Below are 21,205 nucleotides of genomic sequence, written 5' to 3'. Positions count from 1 at the left end.
ATGGCTATTAAGACAGACTTTTTGTAGAATGTTTTATCTAAAAAGTGGCTTTTGTGAGCATCTTGACAAGCCCAACACTGCAATATTGACCTAACCAGTGGCATGAGGTGATACTGTCTGTTTGTCGACCAATGGCAGACAGGATAGTGTTTAACACTATTATTGTTTGCAATTTTGGTGCCACAGAAAAATCGCCTTCAATCTGGTGATAACTGCCATTTTCCCAAGTATTGCCATGTTGAAGGAGCAGTTTACCCCAAAAATGAAATACTGACACATTTCTCAAGATATCTTATGTTCCACAGAACATAAAAATTTATGAAAAATTATCATTAAAAAAAAGAGCTTGATGACATCAAATGACAAGTGATTGTCAAAAACTTTACAGCAGTTCAGTTTAACATTGTTAGTTCATGGTACTTCACTAATAAACAGTATTTTATCAAAGACTATAGAATACCCAAGACGTATCACTCATATACTGTAGTTTTGAATAGGCAAAAATGCAACGCTCAACGAAGAAAGCCCCGCCTTCTGCCGTTAGATGTCCCGGTTGCTATAGAAACAGTCATCGTTCTGGAGACGTGCGCATGAGCACTAGTCTTTTAATGATATTTGAGCAAAAGAAACAACATTTATGAGACCGTTATTGTCAGATTTCATTGGTGATTTGAAACATAAAATTTAATCGTAAGTTTAGTGAACCGTTTTGGATAATTTGATGTTTCCCCATTCAAAGATATGCACTTGCATGCTCGTGAGGTGTTTCAAAGATGGCCACTGAATGGAATGACTTGCCTTAAAGAGACTTTGATTTTATTAATCTTAGTTTTAGTACATTTTTAACACATCAAGTAATACAAATAAAAATACATGACCATTTTTAAAATGTTTTTGAAAGAAGTCTCTTATGCTCACCAAGGCTGCATTTGATCAAGAATACATTAATATTCTGAGATATTATTACAATTAAAAGTAACTATTCAAATGTATTTTAAAATGTAATATATTGCTGTGATAGCAAAGCTTTTCAGCAGTCATCACTCCAGTCTTCAGTGTCACATGATCCGTCAATAATCATTCTAATTTGGTGCTCAAGAAACATTTCTTATTATTATCAATGTTGACAACAGTTGTGCTGCTTAATATTTTTGTGGAAACTGTAAAATAAATAGGAAGCTTAGAGGAACAGCCTTTATTTGAAATCAAAATCTTCTGTAACATTATAAATGACTTTACTGTCACGTTTGATCAATTAAATGCATAAATTTCTGAATGAAAACATTAATTTCTTTCAACCTTTTCATGAAGACTGAAATTATGAGCAAGAGTATATTTATAACATTAACCTAGATTAACAGTTGTTCACATTGTATAACTGTTGTTTAATGTTAATGTTACCAATTGTATTAACTGATTAAACCCTATTGTAAAGTGTTACCAAAACTACCCTACATGTGAACTCATATATCATTGTGCATTGTGACTCATCTTTTTTTGCTTGCCATCTCAACTTTCACTTCATGTTCTGTTGTACAGATTTCATAGCCCAAGGCATGTTAAGCAGTTTGGACAGTGTCCGGATGTGCAGGACGAGGACTAATGTATTGATAATTTGTCAGGTTGATGATGTTACAGGGGTTACAACATGCAGGGCAGGCCAGCAGTGGGCGGCCCTCCCCCTGGTGGTCTTCTGCAGGCTGAGACTCTTTCAGACAGATAGAGCGAGAGTGAGAGTGAACGAGAGTGAGAGTGAACTGTGTTTGAACAGGTGTCATTAGCAGGACATATCTCTTTTCACATGAGTTTAAGGCATCTCACTGCAGTGAACCCACATTCCTCTTTACCAGCACACTGATGTAATGCTTCTCCCTCTCTCTTAGCCCCCCTCAGCCTCTCTGTCTCTCTCTCTCGCTCAGTCAGGTGACTGTTTACATGGGAGAGCCGGAGGCTGAAAAGGCAGAATGTAATCAGATACGCATTCCTCTGTCCTGCTGTATATGGGAGTTGCTCTCATAGTTTACCACACAAAGCCGCCCCCCTCCTGTTTCAAAAAACAGCGTTCCTCTAATCAGGGCTTCGGGTTCATTTGTGTTCTGCTCACATCCTTCCGTTGTTATCAAGCCAAGGGCTAAGGCCATGAAAAGTCATGTTTGGTGTAGGGCTGGATTTGGATTGGGTTCAATTTCATTTCGCAATATTTTATTTTTTTATTTTTTTGGTTGCAAAAATGTATTTTTCCACTATTCTGACCTTTTGCGAGTCACACAACCATTTACTGCCACTAATAACTTATTTCACTTGGTTACCAACATGCAAAATATTTACCCCGTGTTGCAGGCGAACACACTCTGAATATAAACTTGAAAGTGGGCCGGGGTTTAATGAGCTATGACAGCCTAATGGAGAGATGTGGCATCCAGTTGTTCTCTGGCTCTCCTCCATCTTCAGATGACAAGTGAAGTTTATGTGATGACAGGATCTGAAGGAGAAGACTAGATTGATCTGTAGAATATGTAGGTTTGCCACCACAGTGTTGTGTGTAGTATTATTATGTGAGCATGTATTATTATTGTATGATTCCAGAATTTTTAACTGTATCTTGAATGAGGGGGAAAAATATACCTGATAAATTAAATACATTCATAATGATATGTACAATGAAATAATTTAAAGTCATCCTGTAGTCCCCCCCCCCCCATTTGTTTTGATCAAGTTGGATTATTTACAAAGATAATATCTTACTTCTCTTCAACAAGCAGCACAATTTGAGGTATAATTGGCATAACTGGTGCAGGACAAGTTATGCTGCAAAAATGTAATATTTAGATTTGTTTAAATCCCTAACCCGCAGTATGACTGATTGTAATAATGATACTTTTCTCTTACTTTAGCAAGCACCACTAACAAGGCAAAAATTAAATCAATACAGTGCTTCTTCTTTTTAAGTAGAGAGGATGTGATTAGGTTTATCAGATTGAGATTGAAGTTCAGACTCATGTGTAACTAATTATCTTAAGAACAGATAGCATCAGATGATATTTAAAAGGAATTACATATGTGAACGTGTAGTTGCACACATAACCCAAAATGTATGATCACCCATAAAAATATTAGATCAAGAATTTCCTTTGATGTGGCATTTATTTGTGGAAATTATTTTCTGTATAATTTTTAATTAATTATATTACAACAAACGATCATAGCTTTACAATTTAGATAAAACTGAAAAACTTTAGAATGTCTTTGGTTTCAGCAGAACTTCATTACAATGATCCAGTATGCATCTTATACTTCAGTAAAAGCAAAAAGAAGAAAAGAATGTGTGACCTTTTATGCAGGGAGTTCACATGCTCAGCGTTCTTATTGATGTTCTAACTTTTTTGTTTTAGTTTTTTATAATCCTAAAACATTTAATCACTACAGTTATGTTAACTGCCAGTTTAAATGCTCAAGCTCTCTGAAGTCTGGTAGATTGTAATCAGACAAGAATATTTTTATTGTTTATCAGCCAGAAAAAAATTAAATAAAATTCTAAAAGTGATTCCAACAGTATTGTTTCCCTTTGCTGGGATCATTATATTATATAGGTGTGGACTTAGAACAATTATTAATACTGAATGGTTATACAGTAGTTATCATCCTTGGTGTGAACGGCCCTTAAGATCAACCACTGGTCTGAAGTCCAGAGGTTTTATCTTATCTGCATTGCCATGTGCATGTTATAAATATTTTCTTCCTAGTCAAGGGTAGATATTTTGCATTTTCATATAATTTTCATAGAATTTGATTCATACATGAATGGACTATATTACCATAATCAGATACATATTAAGCCTCAGGAGGGAAAAATAAATGTACACACAATATATAGTTGCTGATATTTTAAAATGGAAACAGTTCTCTAAAAAACAATACTGCTAAAGCATAATACATTATTCACAGTTCTATCTGGTTGGTGCTTAGGTGTCAAATCTACATGAAAAGGTGTGGTATCACAATACAAAGTTCACTTTCTTGCTTGGTGAGATCAAACAGATTACGCCTCTATGTTTTGTTATTTGGTTTTGGATTTGATTTGAAAGGTGTGGTATCACAAGCCCTTCCAGGGCTCGACAATAAGGACTGCCCGATTGCCCGAGGCTAGTGTGAATGACGCTCGGGACAGTAGACGGAACGGTCACTTGCCCTATCGGGCCAGTGCTGTAGGGTGGGTGTGCGTTATATGTAGTCTATGATATCGTAATTGTTGATTTAACGATCTGATATTATCGAGTATGCATCTCACTTTACAAAAAAACAAACAAAAACACACCTATTCTGTGCAAGCATGCACTACGTGACGTAGTCTAGTAGGTTAGACTTGTGCACGTGATTTAGTCTTAATGCCTCAGAATTCAAATATGCCCCTGTATATATTTCATATAATTAATAATTTAATATCTGTGTTAACCAATATTACACAAAGAGTCCCGTTTTTTCTCCAAATATTAGCATGATTACAAATGTGATGATTTTATTCAGCGTACAGTTTAATAAACAAGAACTTAATATCAAGTGACTTACATTTTAGACACCAAATCGTTTGTTTCGCTGTATTTCGCCAACGAAAATGGTTCCAAAGGCCACAGAATTGTTTTGCGTCTCTGAGCAACACTTCCTGAGTGAATCAGCCGCTTGAATGAATGGTTGAATCTCAATGATTTGCTCATTAACAGTGATTCGCTGCCACCTACTGGCGGGTTTAATTTCAGGTTTAAAGTGTCTTCATTTTGTTAATAATTCCACAGTATTTAACGTTTTATATTTTCAACATTAAAAACATTTTTATGCATCTGTAACTGCTCTTGACTGATACATTTTTAATAAAAATTAATCTAATCTATTCTATAGTTATACATTAGATTACAACGTCTGTACCTGAAAATCTCTTGTTTAAACCTACATGAAAAACTTGAAAAGCACCATTTATTTCATTTATATGTTTGTTCTTGTTGTATTTATTTGTGCTATTACTCGTAATTTGATTATTTTTAACTATTTTATTACTTACTGTTTATTTGTCTAACAATATTTTAAATATAAGTTAATCTAGTAGCTTGCTGTCATTAACTTATTATTGAGGTTAAATGTAACGAAGACAATGAAAACAATATATATGCTTATTTTATAGGCCCATTTTCTTGTATTTTACTTTTATTAATTTTTTTGTTGTGGGGCCAGTGAAATTTTTTGTGGGGCAAGTAAAAATTTGAATCACTTGCCCGACCGGGGTTGATCCCTGCCTTCATCCATTGGAACTGCATAATTAATCGTTAAAAGTTATGGTTCCACCCCTTTTACTGTTAGGCCGTTTGTATCTATTACACGTTACCCCATCAGGTGGCAACAAGTGACTGTTAAAAATGCATTTGTCATGGAATCATTCTCAATTTAATTCAGTATTGCCATGATGTCTGTGAGGGTTTTAGTCAGGGTGTGTCAGTCAACACGAGTACAGAGATCTTTTTCATGACTTATTATTGCGATTTAAAAAGTAGTTTTAACATCAAGCACGCCCTACACGATTTTCTCATTCATGCATTTTTTTTTTTAGTAAAAAACGAAATGTGCCCAAATATCTTGCTTTAAAGAAGTGATACGAACATCAAGCGCAATTAAGTGTTTGCTTCCGTAGGCATACGCAACTTTAATAGTAACAAGAGTGCTTTATTTAAATCATTATGTTAGTATGATCAGGCCTATTTAAATACATGCATGCAGAATCGTTCGCATCAACATTGCAATACATAAAAATTATTATATTCCACAGCTCTAGTGTGGTGTCTAACTAACTACTGGGAGCTCAACTAAGTTGTTGTTTAAAAGGAGTTAATTATTTTGACAGACTATCATATCTAGCTACTGCTGCCAGCCTGCTAGTATATCACCTGTAAGTGGCAGTGATTCCCTTTCCCCTTCACCATTATCTGCATCTTCATCTTTCCCTGGGCATGCGTTAAAATATGATGTTAGTTTCGGAATTTTTTTAAACAAACTGTTCTGACGTTCTACGTTCACTTTCATTTTTACGAGACATTGCTGTCACATTAGATTAGCTATTAGTTATTGTCATCATTAGAATAGGCGGCAATTATCTTATAAAGAATTCAACGTAAGTATGTCACGAGAGTTCGATACAGGCCAATAACTGAATGCTTTCAGACAATGATGAATTTTATTGGATTTCAGAAAATTAAATAATGCCCACTGTTACAGTAACAGTGGGCCATTATTTAACAGTGTTACTGATGATTGCAGGGTTCTTTGAGTGAGAGGGTTTGATTGGCACTTCTCAAGCAGGACTTGCAACGCCCGCACGTGCATTCAAAGCAAAGCGCATAAAGCGTAATTTTAAAGGGACAGCCAACGAATTATAAAATCCGATTACAATATTTTCCGGCATCATCGGGGCCCTCCCCAAGCCCGGGGCCCTGGGCTTAAGCCCAGGTAAGCCCGTGCATTAATGCGGCCCAGTCGTGAGATGAATTATATGATTGTATGTGAAAAGTATGATAATGAAAAGTGGGTCTAGCAGAACTCTTTCTCTTACATCTCACGCTGAGAGAGATAGCAAGGAGTCTCTTTGTCCCTGGAGACAAACACTTACAAGACAAATGAAAAAAAGTCTACTGCAATGACATCTGCACATTTTTGACTGCCTGATGGAAAGTCTGAGGTTGCAAATTGGTGAAGTCACCATCCAGATTAAGTAAGGCTTGAAAGGGCAATCTCAATGACTTATCATGTCACAAGAGCAGAATCACATCTAGCATCAGAGAAAAAATGATGATGGAAGTAGACATGTGCCGTAATGCGATATATCACGGTAATGAATATGCACAATATTGTTATCGTGGACACTTCTAAATACCTTGAATAATTATATATTACAAATTATTCAGAATTTGGAATGCATTTTAAGAATACTTTTCCCATCAACTGGACAAAATGCACAACACCGCTGTATGCTGCTTGAAAGATGCTGCTCTGATGTAAACAAGCAGGCGTGAGAAGCACATGGGGGAACACGTGAGAGACCCGCTGAATGAAAGCACATTCACTCTCTGAAATCCATTAAACTGGAAACCCCATAAATAAAGCAGCTGCACTACTTTCTAAAATATATTTAAATAATTTTAAATAGTCATTCAGATTTGTGTAATCGCTATGGTGTACATCACAGCGCCAAATACTTAAATATTTAGACGTAATAGGCTATTTATTTTCAAACTTTTTTTTCATTTTAATCTGGACTACAACATGCCCTAGATATTGTTACAAAGTGTTTTGATTCTTTATTGTTCGTTCACACTTTACATTAGGGCTTCATTAGTTAACATTAGTTAATTCATTAGTTAACATAAACTGCCAATGAAAAATTCTTCTAATAGTTTATTAATATTAGTTATTCTTATGTTTTCCAATCTTTTGTTAAAATCGAAAGTTGCAACTGTGTTATTTAATAAGCTAACATGAACTAAGACTTGTATTTTTTAACAAAGATTAATAACTTCTGTAGCAAATGTAGCTATTGCTCATTGTGAATGTTAATGCATTAACTAAGGTTAACTAATGAGGTCTTATTGTAAAGTATGGGTAACTATGGGTCTTTATAGTTCTTTTACACTTAAATCTGTGTAAAACTTTTAAATTGATATATTTTTCTGTGTTGCTTCATTGTATTTAAATGTGCAGTCATTTTTGTTATAAGAAAAAAGTTATTTAACCTGCTATACTGTATTATGACCATTTTTTTAAAACTAAATTTCAATACCGTGATAATACCGTACACCGTGATAAAAGCATGAGCAATTAATCACAACAGGAAAATTTGATACCGGCATATCCCTAGATGGAAGGTAGTGAAAGGATGTAAAAGAATCATAAAAGTGATCCATACTTCTTCTATTCTCTATATTTGAAGGCTTTTTGAAGGGATCATATGACATTTCTAAAAAGAAAGTTATTTTGTGTATTTGGTGTAATGGAATGTGTTTATGTGGTTTAAGGTTCAAAAACACATTATTTTCCACATACTGTACATTTTTGTTGCTCCTCTATGCCCCACCTTTCTGATATGCATCGATTTTTACAAAGCTCATCGTTCTGAAAAGTGAGGTGTATGCTGATTGGCCAGCTATCCAGTGCTTTGTGATTGGACGAATACCTCAAGCGTGCGACAGAAATGTTACACCCCTTATCATACTGTGATGCCGTTACCCAGTGCGACAAGACAACACCAATAAAACCTATTACAAACGAGGCATAATTACGGATTATAATGACTTATACTGTGTTTTTACATGTTGCATTGCGTATCGCGCCGCATAAACATAAAACCATGTCTGCATTTGTGATCGGAGAAACGAAAAACAACAAGCACTACTCTACACTGCTCTAAACTCGCATTTGAATCATCAGTGACAAATTCTTTAAATATGAAAATGTACTTACAGGCTGTGAGTCAGAAGCACCATGCATTTGTGATCGAGTTGGAATTGCCTCACTTTATAGAAACAGCCTTTGTGCACAGTCTTCCCAGGTTCAGGAAACAGTCCTGCGTAAAATGCACTGCACAAATCTAAATATTTGGGTTGAACTGTTCTGGAACAGTGTTGTAAATACAACTTAACCACTGATTTCTAGTTGTGTTTTCTTTTGGAAGGCCAAACAAAGTCGTTTCGCTTTCACAATGAAACATACAGCGTCTCCACGACATGGCGGTGGCAGCATCAATACTACAGCGAAAATCAAAGTTATGCCTTCTTTCTTTGCGTGAAAATTTGGGCGCTGTTATGCAAATCTTCCCACACAGTGATGTAGACGTGGGGGCGTGTTTAAACGAGGCGTTTTAGGAGGGCGTGGACGAGTCTTAACTTTTATAAAGAATATCTCTTTGGGTTAAGGATCTTATCTATGCACGAACAGCTTGTAACATTCCAAAGAGAAAGAAAAATTTGAAATTTTATCACATGACCCCTTTAAACAGCTAGGTGTCAGTATAAGTCAGACAACTGCCATATTGGCAAATGCAACCATAGTGAACCTTTAAGGCAGAGTAAACAGTGAAAGAGACATTTATAAAAAAGAGTAAGGAGGAGTGGAGGAGATCGGGTTAAGGTTGATGTTTTTGCAGAAGAGAAAACATGCTAGCAAATCGATGGGCCATTTCTCTGTAACTGACAGATAGTAATAGTGCGAATGGGCCCCTGCCATTATTCCTGGCATGAGAGAGCTACATGCCTCATTGGCAGCCATGGCTGTGAAGTCTGATGGTCCATAGACCAGAACAAGCCGTAAACAAGATCATCCAAGAAGTCAAGCCAAACAAATTCACAATGTGGTCTTAATCAGACGTATTCACTGGCACTTTATTTATTTATTGCATTGGACAGATATAAATTCCATTTTGAGCCATTTTAAAGGTTATATAATCTTTTATGTGTGTGTGTCTAACTCTACATAATACATTAAACTTTTAATACAGTAATACTACTATTATTAGCTTTCAATTAAGCAACCTACTGTATGTGATATCGCTCTATATCAGCTTGGCCTATGGCCGTATAATAGCATAATGAGTGTGATATTTCATTTATACAACAGTTTGACGGCACAAGTGTGTAAATAGATAAGAAACAACCACTGAGTATCTTACAAAATCATTTTGTATGCAGAACTACAAATTGACAGTTTGACAGCTGAGCCCAAGCCTCCTTGACGATTTCGAAAGTATCACTTTAGAACTTTAGTAATGAAGGAATGTTCCAAGTGTATCCAGCTTACTGTATAATACAGAGTGGAGTATTATGAGAAAGAGATGGACTGAGCAAGTTTTATTACCTGCATCTGATACAGCATTCATTCTTCAGCTCAATCTCATATTCAGCAGAAAACATTAGTTTGAATGCAAGCAAGGCAAGGCTGCTCTTGGCGGGTTCATGAGTGCTGAACAGCTGCTGATGACCTAGAGCTCACATCTCTGAAAACGTTGTATTAATAAACCACATATTTGTAGTCTAAACAATTACTTTCTTGCCTAAAAAAACTCCATTCCGTGACATTTAATGTTATTTATTAACTTTGACACTCTATACTGCAAGCGGAGTGATACGTACGGTGAAACTGTTCCCGTGGTGATATTGGGTGAATATGTCATGGATGGAAAGACCTCTTAGCCAATCAGATTTGAGGACCAGAAAGAAGGGTTGTATATATAAAATTATATTTATATATAATCATATTTCTATAATTATTATATTTAAAATTTTCAAATATAATATATAAAATCTGAGATTATACACTACTGCTTAGAAGTTGGGGACTGTGAGACTCAGATTTTTTAAAGAAATTAATAATTTTATTCAGCAAGAATACATTAAATTGATAAAAAGTGATAGTAAAGATATACATGCTGTTTGTTTGACATTTCTATTCATCAAAGAATCCTGGAAAATATGTATCAAGGTTTCCACAAAAATATAAATATATGTATGTACAGTATATAGGTATGTTTCATATAGATAGCAGAACAAAACAACTGATTAGCTGATTTTAAACAGTCTATTCCTATCTGGGCAGTTTTTGGGGGGCCTGAATCAGCTGCCATGTGAACTAAACCTTATGCTGTTTAGTCAAAGGTCTGGCTATGTGACGTTATCTTCACTTAAACTAGCCCAAACGAGCTGTGAGACGATCTGAACATGTCAACCTCTCCGTCTGTCTTACCTATAAAAGCAATAACAGGCCGTATTTCCTTCCTAAGCTGTGCTGAATAGAGTACCACTCATAACTGTAGTTCTTCTGACAGGTTGCACAAAGCAATACTACAGGCTAATACTATATTTAAACTGATAAAAAAAAAAAAAAAGATTGTGACAACCATTATGAGTAAAATTAGATGCCGTTGCTAGCATCAGCTGCAGTAGCCGGAGGCAGTAGGCAGGGTGTTAAGGAGCCTGCGGTGGAGCTTATGGCTTTGCAGTGCCCTTGTGATTTATGCCAATACTAGTGGGACTCATGCAAGATAGCATGCTAAAATCCCACGACCCTGAGAAAGTGATAAGCAGAGAGAAATGCTATAGAGTGAACTTAATAAAGTGCCCGCAGACGGAGGTGATGTTTTAAATTGCTTTTAAATCAGCCTTTGGGAGGTGTTGCACCTTGCTGATTTTGTGGGATTTTATTTTGTCTGAAACGTGGATGAATTTTTGAGGATTTGGTGGAAAGGTTAAGCAGTGTTTGTTGGTTGTTACATATGTCCCTTTTTCACAGACAAGGTGCCAGTTGAAGAACCTGAGATTCCATTTCTAAAAAGGTAGTTCTAGGCCACCTCTGCACCAATTTCCACACCTTTTGACCAATGTATTTCCATGACTTCTCCTGTCATTCGTGAATACTGAATAAATATTTTTTTTTTCTTAAATGTAAACATTTGATTCCCAAAGAGCTTTTTCTTTCCAAAAAACATTTAGAGCTGATCTAGAAAATCTCGAAATCCAGAAAATGTTATGTAAAAACAAAATATCTTTTGTCAGTCATATAGGTTTTGGAAGGTCATGATGGTGTGTAAATGATGACAGAAATGTTCGTCATGACTTCTGAAGGCCAGAAAATTACAACTTTAAATTAACCTGTTATAGGGTGTCAAAATACACTAAATTGATGAAAAATTACAGTAGTGATATTTGCTACAAGAATATGTATATATTTTAAATAAATTCTGTTCATTTGAATATTCTACTCATTAAAGAATCCTGAAAAAGCTTCCACAAAAATATTAAGCAGCACAACAGTGTTTTAAACACTGAAACTGATTCTTGAGCAGCAAATCAGCATATTAGACTGATTTCTGAAGGATCTTGGGACTCTGAAGATTAGAATAAAGGCTGCTGAAAATCTTGCTTTGTCATCACAGAAATAAACTACATTTTAAAAAATATATTAAAATAGAAAACCTTTATTTAAAATTGTAATATTTTTCACTATTACTGTTTTACTGTATTTTTGATCAAATAAATACAGATTTGTTGAGAATAACTGACTCTTTCTACAGACCCAAAAAGTTTAGTGTACTGTATGTCTTAAAAGACATATGTCTAGTGCATATTTAAGCAATTAAAAACATAGCAGTGGAACTCAAGAATGCGTTCTGTGCGAATCGGCCCTTAGTTCTTCATTCTGCTCTCAAGTCACCTGAAAATGAGAATGCCGCAGATATCGTGGCATGAGAACTAGCACCATTTCCATGGAAAGGAAGTAATACTAGTGTGGTGTTTGCTCTGTTTAGCTGCACCAGTGCACTTGAGATGGATTACAGTACAGCTTTGTTTTCAAAAAAGAGGGAGTATCTCTTTCTCCTTATCCCCCCCATGGGATATCCCAGTTTTCCTGTCAGCTCCCAGAGAGTGGGGAAAGCATTCAGAGAGCCCCCTCTCCGTTTCTCTCACCCCTCCCATCTTTTCCTTCCCCTCCTTTCTCCAAGCCGCAAGTGTGCCCTTTCTAAACCACGCCCTGTCTGTGACCTATGCAGCGTGAGGTGAACTGTTTCCTAACAATAGCCTCGAGGCAGGCCCTCACCACAGGGGATGGGCAAATAACCCAGAAAACACGCACACACATTTTTCTCTGGAGACTCTATTACCAGGCCTGAGTTTAGGCTCGTTTTGAGAAGGAAAAATTCAGTTTGCCCTTTCAGAGGAGAAGTTATAAATCACTCTCCTAAATATCTCCCCAATTTACACATATATTTCTCCCAGAAGCAAAACCATTCCAGGAATCACTAATTGTCCATTTCAGTGGTTAAATTGGTCTAGAATAAACCACTCCTTATGGGGATGTGACCTTGGTTAACCTTAGCCGTTCAAGGCAATTTAAACATACAGCTTTTTTGCTAGTCACTGGTTGTTGTTCACTTATATTCAATCCATAGTTCTGGAAGGCTGTCACCAAGACTGAAAAAGGGTTGAATCTCACAGGAACATTTAAGAAGCAGTCTTTATGAATATATAAACCTTTTACGAGCAATTGCCGGAAACCAGGGGTTGTGCTACAATTAATCATTATTTGTCACTGATGATGGACAAGCCTGTAAAACTTTCATCATGGTCTATTTTTACCCATCAAATTTGGTCTAAATTTCTCTGACAGTTCTACAGAAGTATGCCATTCCACTCATTTACACAGATTAACTATTAGCATGCTAAATGTCAGAGTTTTTATATAGCCACTGCTGAAATTCTTGTGTGCACATTCTCTGTTACCTTAGTAACTAACCACCATGTACGGTATGTATAAGATGGTATAATATTTTAATTTTTATTTAAAAACATATTTTTATCTGTCAAAGTGATGGGCCATGGTTTCAAGTATTTTCAAGTACCTTTAAAATATGTTTAAGTGTATAATTTCAGCAGCATTAGCTTCATCAAATGAGATATGTAGGATGCGTTATTAATGCTTTTGCTGTCAAAATTGGCCTATATGGCTGAATTGGCTAAAAGACTGTTTATGTCTTTGTCTAAGTTTTCATATTAAATCAGTCAACAAAAACATTTAATTTGAAATGGGAGGTTTCTAAAGAATTCCATTGGTTTTACTTTTATTCGAGATAGCTGAACCTCAAAGCTTGCCTAATTTCATTTACATTTATTTAATTAATACATTTATGTAACTAAAATTCATTTTTATCTGTCAAAGTGATGGGCAACATTTTCATTTATTTGTCATTGCCTTTAAAGTTTGTTTTAAGATGAAATATGTCATTTCTGTTGCATCTAACACGATTAAAAAATAATAATTGTTTTCAAATGGCTTTCCCGGGCAGTCGTCCATTAGTCATTAAGCAGATAGTGCTGTGCCAAGTTCACACCTTTGGTTGAGTCGATGTTTCTATGTAGGGTTGGTCAGGATGCTTAAACATATCAGTATTTACACTTTGCAGGAAATCAGGCTACAAATGACTTATAACTGTCCATGTAAATTAACTTGCAATAAATGTGACCCATCATCTTTAAATGGATAATATGTCCAGTTAATGCTTCCCCTGTTGCTAACCCTGTGCACATACATTAATGTTCCGATAGTCTGTATAGTTTTTTCTTATATTCATGTTGGAGCTGATAGCAGCAGGTGTTAATACAGACAGCTCTGTTAATCATCTCAAGGCTCTCCACCCTTCTTTGGGAGACTGCTCATCTCTGCAGCAGGTGACAACATCACTGCTGGACTCGGCAGCAGATGGCCTGTCCGCTAGTCAAATGCAGAATCGGAGTAAAATGGCCACAAATGTGTTCTCTTGTGGTGGACGCTTTCTGGCAGTGGCCAAAGTGAAAACGAAAGTATGTGCGGCTAAAGAAAAGATGATTTTTACTTGGCCTGAATGGTGTCAAATTTTTTTCTATATATAGCAGAGACAAGATATTGCTTAAATAAACGGAGAGCGAGGAGGAGAATGCGGCAAATGTCATTTCACAAAATCTCACTTTGCCTTGATGTGACCTGTCTCTCAGTTTGCTCTTTGGTTTGGTCATCTCTCAGCCACGGGAGTCTTGTGAGAGGCATAATTCTTTATCTAAAGCACACAGGGCCCTGTTTTATGCTCCAGTGCTGCACTGGCTGCAGGCTCTTCCCTTCTCCTCTCCTCATCTCTTCTCTTTCCTCCTTCCCCGGTTCCTTTTCTTCACAGCCCACTGCGTGCTGTCTGTCTCTCAGCCTCCCTCGCTAGACCCTCTCATCATAACACAATAAGTTGTGACACGCCACATATTTTCTCAGCAGACCGTAGTTACAGGGCTGGGGCCCAGGAAATGAGACATTATGCATCCTTCAAGCCAGTTATATCGCTTTGTGGGAACCTGAGGTTTATGAAGACCATATGTTAGCCACTTTAAGTTTCGTTCTATGTACTGGCAAGTGAAATAGTGCTTCCTTTGCCCACTTTGGATGGATACATTGGATGTCTCATCCACCCTGATGCACATCTGGAGGGAATCAGCAGAGCTGGGAGTGTGATCTCCCACTGAGGACTGCAGACTGGGAAGGGGGAACGCTGCTCAAGTGTGCAGGTGGGAGTGATGAAGAGACAAGAGAGGATTAAAACTCTTGTTGACTAGTGTGGGTCAGTTTTGCTCTTTTGACAATAATATTATTTTTAAATGTAGTCAATATTTTGTTGTGCTATTAATGCAGATAATTTATTCTAATTTTAAAATCTAATTTTAATCTATGAAAAAACATTTTGCTTGACATGCTAAATTAAACCAAATATTCAAACATTTTATAGATGTTCTGACTATCATGTAACAAGTTCACTGGTGCATTCACATCATTTTGTACATAACCAAGATGTAATATTGCATTTATTTTATATATGTATTTGATTAATCCTATGTTATAAACTATATTTATTATTGACTATGATTGAATTAACTGAACCATTAATATCTTTCTAGATTTTTCTTTTTCAAAAATCTTTGTTAGTGGACTACACACAAAAAATGATTTTACGATACTGTATTTAAACAATTCATTTTAATTTAAAACCATTGTATATGATATCTCGTTCAAACATAGTTGTATTGTGTTAAACTGACTTGAAACAGTTATGCTTTTGTTCAACTAAATGTTTTCAGTTTGAAAGAACGTGTCAATTAAGTAGGTCAAAATAGCATTTGGTGCTTGTTCAGTTTACTTCAATCAAGTTAACCTAACACAATTATTTTCAACCATGTTACATAATCCATTTGAGTTTAGATACTTACATTATTTTAGTTGTGTTAAAGTATCATTATATAATCTAGGATCAGGATTTCCACTTCCCATCATGCTTTGCACGGGGCTGGATAGGGAGAGTAAATTTTCAAATAAAATTTTATTTTATCACGATGATACAGTGGGGATACATATTAATATTTAATGCTCTTTTATGTTTGTATTTAAAATAGTTTCTGGTAGGTTACTGTTTTTAGGAGTTACCATTGTTGAGCATGTGCTTGGGTTGAGAACCTGCTAACTAGAAGTAAAGTTGTTTTAATAGAAAAAAAACCCAAAAAAAAATTGTTGGGGCATGCCATGGATGTATCATCCATCTTCTGACTAACTCCTAACAATAAAAGCTATATTTAGCTTGTTTAGTATGTGTTAGAAATAGCAGCTGCATCAAAAAATATCTTACCTTAAAATAAATCAATTCATTTATGGACAGTGGTTCCACATAATGGAAACCATTGTTATTTTTACTCAAATACATTAGTTAAGATGTACTTCGTTGATTCAAGTTATTTGGATATGGTTGTTTAAGTTTACTCAATTCAGTTTAGTTCATCATACATTATGTATTTGAGTAGAGATAACATGTTTCTGTTATGTGGAACCACTGTCTATGATTGAGTTAAGTTTATTATTAACTTATCATAAGTTTATGTTATTTAGATGGAGGCAAATCTGAATGTGAGCCTGCAGTTGATTGGGGGAAAAAAGCAATGGGGTTTAAGTGACAAAATTATTGGAAAAATCTGACAGACGCCACCAGGGAGAAGTCAGTTAAAGTTGACATTTTGAGTAAGCATCATAAGGTTAAAACATTTTTTAAAAGATGTATGCACGAGTCATTCACAATAAGATCACTAACATGATTTCGATAATAGATTTTCCATTTCATGCTGAATTTAATCAGTCATTTCTCTGTCAAGATTAACACTGCTGTGGACAGATTGATATGCTCTTTCTTTGTAGGTTGAATGTGGTCTGACGTCACCTTCATCACTGATGTTAAAACATCTGGTCAGAGTTGACCAAAAACTACTCATGGGAAGGAATTTTATTGCTGCTTCTTGAAATGAACCGGAAGTAGCAAAGGTTTTCTAGTTCTACCAGAGCACCAGTTGGCTGTATACGCACACATAAATAGTGAATGCGTTTTTCCTCACCACTCCCTTTCTTTTTTCTTGTATAGTAGGTGTAGATAATGATCCGAGTTTGAGAATCAATCTCCCATTTCATTTTTCTTCCTGCACAAATCCAGCCTTGTGTTTTCACCTTCCATCAACCAAATCTTGCTCGAGTCCAGACTTCGAATGACTGTAACTTTGCGAGGAAGTTGAAGAATGCTTGAGCACTCATTTGAAAAGTCCCAGCTCATCCCATTAAAATTTCCCATTGCTTTAGCTGCGAGCAGGGACCTTCCTCTGGCAGTATGTATGCATTCTGAGACGGGATCTGACAGACTGAAATAAAAAACTGGTGTGCAGAGCTAGATCATTTGCCAGACCCAAAGTGTGAGATTCAACCAAGCAGGTCTGTAATACCTGGAGAGAGCTAACCATTAGCATTCCCATTCATCTCAATGGCAGTTGTGCAGCTAGCGCAGGATCTCACAGAAGAAAGCGATTTGCTCATGTGACCACAAATATTGCCTTTTTTTGTATTTTTTTGTTGTGACATTTAGTGAGCAACATTTACCTGAAAGGGCTAGGTGCATCATGATAACCAGCCAAACTTTGCATATTTGCTAATTAAAACCATATTTCTGTGTGTGAAATTGTTCAGGTCTCCAAGAAAAGACACTTTTACCCCTGATTAGTGGCGTAAAAATACACTTGTTATGAAATGTGACGGACATTTTACAGATCTAATTTGTTTCCAGAAGATGCTCCAAGCGTATTTGTGATGATCACAGCAAATAGTTTCTGTCTCTCAGAGGAAGATTATGTTGAAAATAAGGTCCTCAGTTTGATCAGCTGTCACATAATTTCCATTGCTCTGAGGCACAGCTGCATGATAACTAGCGAAAAATAAATAGCTTGAGTAAGATATTAAAACCAGACTTGATTTTGGCTTTATCACATTATCATACTGTACTATTTATTTTCACCTTGTTTCAGCAGGTATCTTGATTGGAAAATCGCTCGTATTGTATTGTTTTCCTGGCTACCACATGTTTACCATATGCTATATGAAGAGACCTTCTGGCACTGACAGTTGTAAAAAGACATCTCTGAACTTTATTTTAGGTTTACCAGTCTTGTGCCCACCTCTGAGGAAATCTCAGTCCTGTAATGAAGGTCTTGTTTACATGTTGCCATTTCTGCCCTTAATAAATGACTGTGCCTTAATCTCCAGCAAAAGTTAAGCCTGCACTCCAGATAGTAGTTCTTTCTCTTGAGCCCACCATTTCATTTTCCTTCACCATCTAGTCTTAATAAATTGGCTTTCCTCACCATATACAGTGGATCTTCAGAAATGGTAAAGTGGTGATATCTTTCTTTTATTTTTGGAGAGGAAACAATGAAATTCATTCATTCACCATTTTGACTGGCTTTCGTCTGAAACATTTTTTTTCCATGAGCTTCATAATTAACAACGGCTAGTCTGTCAGCTGTAGTTTCTGCTGTGGGATGTTGTCTGAAACCCAACTCTTTTTTGCTCCGCCAGTAGAAGGGTTGTGGGCGTCCAACATTAGCTGGTGGTTGAGGGATCTGGAAAGCTTGTGCTTCAGCAGAATGTGAGGATAAAGAATTACCTTTTGCTGTCAGAGTAAAGAATGATCAGTTACTTTTACCTCAGTGCTAAAGAACCACACACTCGAATGTGTGGTTTATTTCAGTGCATGAAAATTTCTGAATGAGTAAACAACTCAGAAATAAAACCATCCATCACATGAACACTGCAATGTGAGGAGCAATTTGAGTGGGGAAGAAATTGTTATATTTACCTTAAAAGACAAACTGCAGTAGAAAAAGAAGGCATTATTTACACCATTATTTCTGTTTATGTGCCATACTGGCGGCTTTGCAGCCTCGAGGCGGAGCAAGACTTTAGCAGAAACTCTTGTGAAATGTTGTGGTGAGCTGTATATTGACAGCACCAAGAACTGGAAACAGTACAACTGGCATTGAATGTAGTGGTTAGAGTCAATGACTGTGTACATGCACATAGTCTGATAATGGCAAACCTTCTTAATCCTTTTTATGTGCTGATTCCCCCTTTTATTTTGTTTATTTACTCAGAAACATAGTAATCTTTCTGACATTTTGTCGCTGTTTACTTGTACCCCAAGCCACAAGAGAAAATGTTTGATTCAAATGCATTACACGTTTGTTGCTGCTGTTTTTATTTGCCTGCTTCATGTGTAAAATGTTTGATTCTAGGCTATCTGACTTGCTTGATTGTCTTGAATTTGTGCCTAAAAATATCTCCACTTTGGTGTTTCTGATCATCAATAATTGCATGATGTCTACATTACATAAAAATCTAAGCACAGACTCTGTTTTCTGAGCTTCCTACAAATGTGATGGCTTCTTTACCACAATTTTGAATGAGCAAAGAAACATTTTTCTAATTATAATAATATTTCCCAATATTACAGTTTGTACTGCATTTTTGATCAAATAAATGCTGCGTCGGTAAGTGTAAGAGACTTTAAACACGTAAAAAAAAAACCATAAAAAAATCATACCAACCTCTAACTTTTAAACAGTTATGTTTAGCTGTATAGTTCAATTAAAACTGCAGTACCTCACGTATTTTACTGCAGTTATGGTTATTGTAATTATGAACATAATCATATTAGCATAATCACAGTTTTCTGTTTACATGAGCTTCAATTTAAATGTAGTACTGCCTTAATCTTATTTAATGTAGCCAATCATGAGGACAGTGTGGAATAAAATTAGCATTTAGGTCACTGATGTAGCATTGCACTTAAGGAAATACTATAGCTAGCTAGAATTTTGCAGGATGACTAAGGTCTGGCTTTTAGCCTTGAGAAAATAGTGCTATTTATTTGTAAACAAATAGTATAGTGCTACAATTTGCCCCTAGACTTGTTGCGTGCATGCGCTGTCTGTTTGCAGTCCTTTCATTGAAAGGATTGATGTTGCTCTTGACTCTATATCAATACACAATACACTGATGTACACAGCCCGCTGACAGGTAAAAGCATTGCTCGCACACTGATGGTGAGGTGAAAAGCAGGGGACTTCACACCTTTGAAACGAGTGTGAAATGGAGTGTGGCACCTATCACGGTTGTCTTTTTCAACAGTGCCCACCAGGTAGCTGCCGAGGCAGACGTGTGCCTTTATGTTTCAGACCACAGTGAAAACAAACTCAACCTTCATGTCAATCTGCAAACCCTGACTCAAACCTTCATGAATACTAAGTCGCTGTACAGACTTTAGGCACTGCTAGCGTTAAACCTCTGCCAACTCGAAGCTCAGAGCTTGACGGCCCTTTCCAGCCAGCAAATATGGCTGCTTTGCAAACCTTCTGCTTGACCTTTTCCAGTTGATCAGTCCAATCACCACATCCTGCAGGTTCACCTTAATTCACCGCCTCGGTCCAGATGGGGAAACACAGGTTTATGCTGCTTTCCATATTGGCAGTATAGATAAAAGAAAACAACCACCATCTGGACACAGAACAGATTGTAATTGCCAGTTACTGTGTCCTGTTTCATTTCATAAATGCTCTTTTCAATCTGTGATGCTTCTCTTGCTTGCAAAATTTGTTGCTAGGCTTATTGGTTATTGCAGTCCTTCATTAGAGAGTTATTTTAACATCCAACATGATAGCTTACAGGAACAGTTCATGAAAAAAAAAAATGTGTTTTTCTTATTCTCACGTCCAAACTTCTATGCATTATAGATTAGATAATTTTAAAGGGGTCATATGATGCTATTTTCAAAGATCATTATTTTGTGTATTGGGTGTAATAGAATATGTAAGCATGCTGTAATGGTCAAAAAGCACATTATTTTTCACATACTATACATTATTGTAGCTCCTCTATGCCCAGTCTTTCTATAACCTGTCTAATTCTACAAAGCCCCTCCTTTCTGAAAAGTGCGGTGTGCTCTGATTGGCCAGCTGATACAGTGCATTGTGATTGGCCGAACATCTCAAGCGTGTGTCAGAAATGTAACACTCCTTACCATAATCGCACGCTTCAGCTTTTTTGGAGCCTAATGGACACAGTCAGTACAACTGTTGTTGTAAGACAAGTGCTACATGATTATTTATATATATATAAAAAAGAAAAATCTGTTTTTAATATTCCACAGAAAAATAATAACACATGGGTTTGGAATGACATGAGGATGAGTAAACATTTTTGGTGAACTCTCCCTTTAAAGAAATATTTATAGTGTATATTTTTTTTGATT

The 21,205-nt window shown here is 36.2% G+C and overlaps 1 protein-coding gene across 4 annotated transcripts in view; it reads left to right on the top strand.

The window, feature by feature from the left end:
* The window catches only part of LOC109057470 (kazrin-like), a 138,304-nt gene that overhangs the window by 55,914 nt on the left and 61,185 nt on the right, over window positions 1–21,205 (top strand). The gene's annotated exons all lie outside the window — the stretch shown is intronic.

This window comes from Cyprinus carpio, chromosome A11 (genome assembly GCF_018340385.1).
Source record: "Cyprinus carpio isolate SPL01 chromosome A11, ASM1834038v1, whole genome shotgun sequence".
In the NCBI taxonomy this organism is placed as follows: Eukaryota; Metazoa; Chordata; class Actinopteri; order Cypriniformes; family Cyprinidae; genus Cyprinus; species Cyprinus carpio.
The sequence above is the reverse complement of the archived record's forward strand: the minus strand, read 5'-3'. Positions and strand labels throughout refer to the sequence as shown.